The sequence below is a fragment of the Arachis ipaensis genome, chromosome B03 (genome assembly GCF_000816755.2).
Source record: "Arachis ipaensis cultivar K30076 chromosome B03, Araip1.1, whole genome shotgun sequence".
NCBI lineage: Eukaryota > Viridiplantae > Streptophyta > Magnoliopsida > Fabales > Fabaceae > Arachis > Arachis ipaensis.
Window position 1 is genome coordinate 34,393,908 of NC_029787.2, and position 6,714 is coordinate 34,400,621.

The 6,714-nt window shown below is 34.2% G+C and overlaps 1 pseudogene; it reads right to left on the reverse strand.

Moving 5' to 3' along the window:
- LOC107630259 lies at positions 3,771-6,326 on the reverse strand (annotated as a pseudogene).

Below are 6,714 nucleotides of genomic sequence, written 5' to 3' on the forward strand. Positions count from 1 at the left end.
TTTAAATATTTAAATTTCAATAAAATTTCAATCTATAACCTAATAATAAAAAATAACAAACAACTGAAATAAATTAGTAATAACCACTAACCAATGAATTTGCAAACATAATCATAATTTAAATTTTGAACAACCATAATCATAATTTGAATAAATAAACAGAATTACAAAAATATTATGAAATCAAACAAACAGATTATGAAATCAAATTGCAGTAACAAATTAAAAACAGAACAAAATTATAATTTAAAACTTACAAAAACAGAATAAAAAAACTTGATTAATTCATTTAATTAACAAAATTAAAAGCTAAAAAGCAAAAGACAGCAACAATCAACAGAAATTAAATGCAGAAGACAGCAATGAAAAACAACAATTAACCCAGACAAACAAGCAACAATCAACATGATCAAATCCAAAAAAATAGCAATTAACTCCCAAAAATAAAAACTGAAGCAGGACAGGGATCTGCTTACAAACTCAGAAATTCATAAACTCAAGCTAAGAAGAAATTAGTAAACTTAGAATCAGAAATCAGAAACCAAATAAAACTACAAAAACAAGCAAAATTAAATTGAAGACCGGCGGCGAAGGAGGAATCCAAGTGACGGCGATGGAAAAGGGGAAGTGAGCTCAGGCACAAGGGGGATTGAAGACAGGCTTGACGCGCGGGAGAGGGGGATCGACGATGAAAACGGACCGACGGAGACACGATTTCAGGGTGGCCAACAACAACGAAGACAGAGAGAGGGCTCGACAGCGACGGAGAGAGCTGACGGCGAGGGGAAGAGAAATGATGGCAGCGACGAGTATACTTTCACCTTCCACATGCGACGATTTTTGATGCCACCACGGTCAGTTCCACCCAGCCGCGACAGCACCCTCTACGTTCGACGATGAGACCTAGCGACTCGAGGAGATGGGATCCAGGAGAAGAGGATCGGCGACGACGAGACTGGATGCTGGCTGAGGAGACGAGTTCGTCGGTGACGTCAGCGTTGGGCATTGGGCAATGGCTCCTGCTGCTGTTGGCTGGGAGAGAGAAAGAAAAGGGGGCTAGGGTTCCGTGGAGTAGAGAGAAAAAGAGGGGGGGTGGGTCTTGTGCGTGAGTGAGAGAGAGAAAATGGGGGAGAGTTTATATATCTTTTTATTTTTTAATTTTTTAAATTGAAAACCGGAAAAAAATCGTTCGGTTCAAACGGTTCACCGATTAATCGTCAGTTCGACCTGTTTTTTTACCGATTTTCTGTTAGACAGTTTTACACCTCAATCGAACCGACTAAATGACCAGTTCCCAGTTAATCCAGTTGAACCGACCGATCCAGTTCGGTTTTAAGAACAATGATTATTAGTGTTTTTGTTATATATGAGTAATTGTTATTATCATTAGTATATTATTAATTTTTTATAATACTATATATTTATTATAACAATAATAATTTTTTGTTATTAATGTATTAATAAAAATATTTTAAGTAGTATAAAAATATTTGATGAGTTTGGAAAACTCTAATTTAAATTAGTGATGATCAAACATTATTAATGTGATTAATTGCAAAATTATTAATTTGATTTCAATTTATATTTGTTGATATTATGAATGGTATTATTATTATTAGTGTTTTTGTCGGGCTTTGAGTAATTATTATTAGGGCAATTTACTCAATTAAAATGGGCGTGAGATTTTTATTCAAATACAATATTTTCAATTCGTTTACGTGAGTGTCCTTTTTGGTTATTATGTAAACCGTGGTAGGTAACTACGATTTTCAATTTGTGCATAAATCGTGGGAGGTTGGCACGGTTTACACTTAGGAAACGTTCTTTACCACGGATTATGAAGGAAAAATGCTACTAAAAACCGTGCTTGGTCACCACGGTTTATGAAGAAAAGCTATGAGCATAAAACCTGGTTGGCTACCACGGTTTATGCTTTCTTATTCTTATTTCGCATAACTTCCAATCACTTCGTCTTCTTTCTTATTCCATTCTCTTTTTTCAACTATTTGTCTACTTTTATTAATTTTTTTTATCTCTTTGCATCTTTTTCTATTTATTAAATTAATTATGTATTACTTTTATTTTTTTCTCTAAAAAATTGTAAGAAAAAATGACTCATAATTAACCATACCAAAAATTCCTCCATTTTTATGATAACTATAAAAAAAGTGGTTATAACTTTTTTAACAATTTGTGATAATATAAAAGATGTTTATTTATACTGGATTAAGACACAGTCAAAGAAAGATTGAGAGTAAATGAAGTATATATTTTTTTGCATTCATATGCTTTTTCTATGCGCAACCTGCATTTTTAAATTTCAAAAAATAATAAAAAAAAGCCCATTTTATAAACGCAAGTTCCGTTAAAATTGTTTCATAAAAAAAAAATAAACAAAGCAAAACATAAGTTGCAGCGCAAATATTTAATACACGTCCATTTTATTGAGTTACACCATAATTATTTTCATATGGAAAAAAATTAGCCTCATATTGTTATGGTTCCATTTGTTCATAGCCCACACTCGAAGAATTTCAGGTCTATGATTTGTTTGAATTTGTTCATAGCCCACACTCGAGGAATTTCAGGTCTATGATTTGTTTGAATTGAATAGGGGTACCAAAATTTACTGGTTTGTCTATGTTGCAATTATTTCCAAAGTATATCATTTGGACAGTAACAGAAAGGTGTCTTTCAAAGATATACTGGAAGTCCTAAAAGATTTGTCTGGTTCATTCATGTGAAAAGAGAAAAGTATCACCAAATAGACGTATATATGTCCCAATTTTAATTTCATTTTGCTATTCTAAATGAATAATTTGGTTTTTGGTAAATTTTTCAGCAAGTTGGCTGACACTTTTTGCAATGTATGTGTACTTAATGACTCTTGTCATTGTTTACAATATACTTGTACAATAAAGCATAAGGAATAGTAGTATAGAAACATTAGAGTTGTTTAATTTTAGTTAATGCACAATTATTCAATGGATCTTTGACTTGCAATAAAATTATATTAATTAAAAATTTTATAAGAAGTATTTTTTTTCCTGAAATTCTTTTGTTTTGTTTTATTAATTTTAGTCATGAATGGCACCATTTTAGTTCAAAATTATAGAATTTGTGCGAAATTGCAGAGTTTTATTAACTAAGAGCAGAATTATACAATTTTAGTGCAAAATTACAGAATTTGTGCAAAAAATACACAATTAACTATGTGCACAATTACAGAATATTAGTGCAGAATCTCAGAATTAGTGCAGAATTGCAGAATTTAATTTACTAAGCGCAGAATTACAAAATCTGTGCAGAATTACAGAATATTAATGCAGAATTACAAAATTTTAGTGCAGAAATGCATAATTTTATTAACTAAGTGCAGAATTACACAACTTTAATCCAAATTACAGAATTTGTACACAATTGCAGAATATAAGTGCAGAATTTTGTAGTTTATTTGTAGAATTGCACAATAAACCTTAAACCAAACCTGTTGCATAATGAAAGTGCATAAAAAAGTGCAGCTTTGCACAAACACTATCAAAATAAAAATAAAACTGCAAAATTCAAGTGCAAGATTACACAAATATAATTAAAATCAAAGTAAAAATGCAAAATTCAAGTGCTGAGTTTCACAAATACAACTAAAATCAAAGTAGAATCACTTCGTATGCATAACTTAGGACAGAACTAACATTGCAATTCTAAATGTGATGATCTATAAAGTCAGAATTATCTAAAAAAATTCATTTTTTCCCGAATTAGGATTTTTGCATTTAGCACGACTATGACCATTCTGATCACATCGGCTACATCTGTAAAAACTGATATTACTTGAAAGTATTTGATTCCTAATTGAACTCAATAAATAAATAATTAAATAGTAGCAATTTACTTGGATCTTGCAACAAATTCCGGTAGGCAATTTTTGATGGCGTTACATTATAATAAGAAAGCAGGGAGCTAAATTACTGAATCTAATCAAAGGTAAAACTAGGCACCAAAGAAAACTGAACACCCACCACGGAAATTGAATATTGAACTTTTGAGGAAGAAAAATCAGAGAGAGACTTACCTCTTTAAAGAGGTTGCTCCAATCCGTTTTTCATGTTACGAAGCTCTACAAGCAAAGTTAACAGAGCTTCACACATTTCACGTGCATCAGGTTCAGTAGGATTTTTCTTCTTTGAAGAGTACACCATCCATGCATGATCAAGCTTCATGTTTGGTCTCACAACCACCGATCCTGGAACTTGAGCATCACGGCACGTGACAAGGCCATCGCTCTTTTCTCCATACCTTAGCTGGAGGTGGAGAGCGCACACAGCCATGGCAGCAGATATAGGAATCATTACCGGAACTTGGCGTCCGGACACGAGACAGGTGTCGGAGTGGTCTGATTTGGGCAATGGGAGCCACGGAAGTTCTGCATGAGCTATCTGAGTCATGGTGGCAAGAACACCAGGTGCAATCCTTGCTTCTGAATGGAAGGATATGAGAGGAATATCGAGGGACAACTCGTGCTTCGCGATGAATTCCTTTCGCTTCTCGTATGTGAGATCCTCCAGTGCCCGTATGTCACCCTAAAGTACATGATTCACACTTACTGTTAAGTGTTAACAAGAAAATTGGAGACAAACTTCCTGCACAAAATTCAAAATTTCCTTGTGGACATGTGAAATGGCCTAAACCCAAACAATTTTTTGTTCTATGAAGCCAACAAATAATTGATTACCTTGATTACTTTGCAAATTAGAAGCTCCATGATCCTGCGGGTTTCTTTGTCTCCAATCTGGCCTTCACGAAGCATATCGGAAGCTACAGGGGTGCCACCATATGGACTTTGTACCAGTGCCAATCCAGCAACTTTGTTCTTCAGATTTGACCAATACAACGACAGAGCAGCCGCAGCATCTATCCCGCCCTTGCTGTGTCCTAGTAACATGACAGGCTTGCCCGAACCCCAATAAATCTCCTCAATGTATTGCTTGAGTACCAAGGCATTGTGTTCTACCGATGCCTTAATAAGACGAAAGAGAAATAAGAAATATTGGAAAGTGAAACTGATCCACCAAGTCAGATAAACTGATCAATTACCTCACTATGAACTTTTGCAATATGGCAAGCTAGACCCATCTTGGAAAAGAACTTCTTAGTGGCAACAAAATACAAGGGTCCATGGTTGCTAAAGAGGCCTATCACATATGAATATTGTAATTTCAAGGCTAAACTAAAATGGTACATAAAATTTACGTGTGGATTTTGACATACCTGGAATCAACAGATAAACAAATGAGTTGGGCAGTGCGTGCTCTCCATTCCTGTAGAACACAAACTGAAAAAGTTTTATTTCAACAAACTCCTCCAAAGTGATGAACATGAAGCAACCAGCTACATTTTGAATGTCTCATTTGAATAAGCAACATAATATAATAACATAGTAAGTAATAGCATTTCAGAGGGAAAGATATATTAAGGTCTATTTCTATTTCTATTTCAATTTAAGCCTTTAGGCTAAGATAAAATTGTGACCTTATGTCAGCAAGTAAATCCAGGAATCTTGAAGTTCCATCCTGTACTGGAGGCATTCCAGGAGCATGCTGCAACCAGCCAATATCATCATAGGAACCGCGCAAGGTTTTCCGCACGCGAGACAGAAGTCTGAGAATGCCAATCATTACCAGTTATCACTTTCTTGATGTATTCACAAACACGATAACAGGAATGAACTGATCTCCAAATAAAAAAGTAATTTGAATTCTAAAATCTAATGTTGTATTGCTTTCATAAACCTTGTTTTACCTATGAACTTGATCGTGAGCACATCTAATGCACAAGAAAGAATATCGGAAAGAAGCCATTCCCAAATTCCAAGCATACTGTATTCCATATAATGGGAGTGTCAAACTGCACACACAAGTTGTCTTCCAACATATTAGCAAAGCAAAACAACTAGCCAAAAAGATTATAGCGGAAATTTCAGACTGTGTACAAGCTTCACAATTTACATCGATGCAATTTATTATTTATTCGTTTGTAGTATAGTTGGATATGAGTTATGAAGATGTAAGGTTGTTACCCTTTGTAACAAATTGAAGGAACAATTGCAGTGATATGACTGGCATGTACAATTAACGATCTTGTATCTACAAGCAGTTCTCTTGTATTGTAAGAGGCTCTATTATTTTCACAGATTCCAATTCCACATTGAGGTGGCTTCCAAGATGTGCTTATGGTATAGCCGTTTGAACAGCATACTGAAGAGGAGATCGTCGGTGTGACCCCAAAATTTTCAATGCATCTGATTGCATCTCTAAGTACCAGATCCTCTGCATCATGCAAATATGAAATTGACAACTTTGACGAGTGATACAGAGCAATTAAGCAGCGACAAAATAGAAAAACTCACCTATGAATTGAATAAATCGATCACTTATATAACTTGTCAAGCGCAAAAGACTGTTGAATATGTCATCCATGAATCAGCTAAAAAATCCAATCATATCATTGCAACATGCCTGAAATCAGGAACCGCTTTAGATTCGGATAAAATTGAATCATAAATGTTCAAATTTTGTCCATATGTGAATCTCTTTGGACACCAACTCCAGAAAATGAAAAAAGCCTTGAGAATTTGCTCATCATAACCTCAAACAAGCAATTCAATAAAACAAAAAAAAAAAAAAAATGGAATCAAATTGAAGAAATAAACATAGC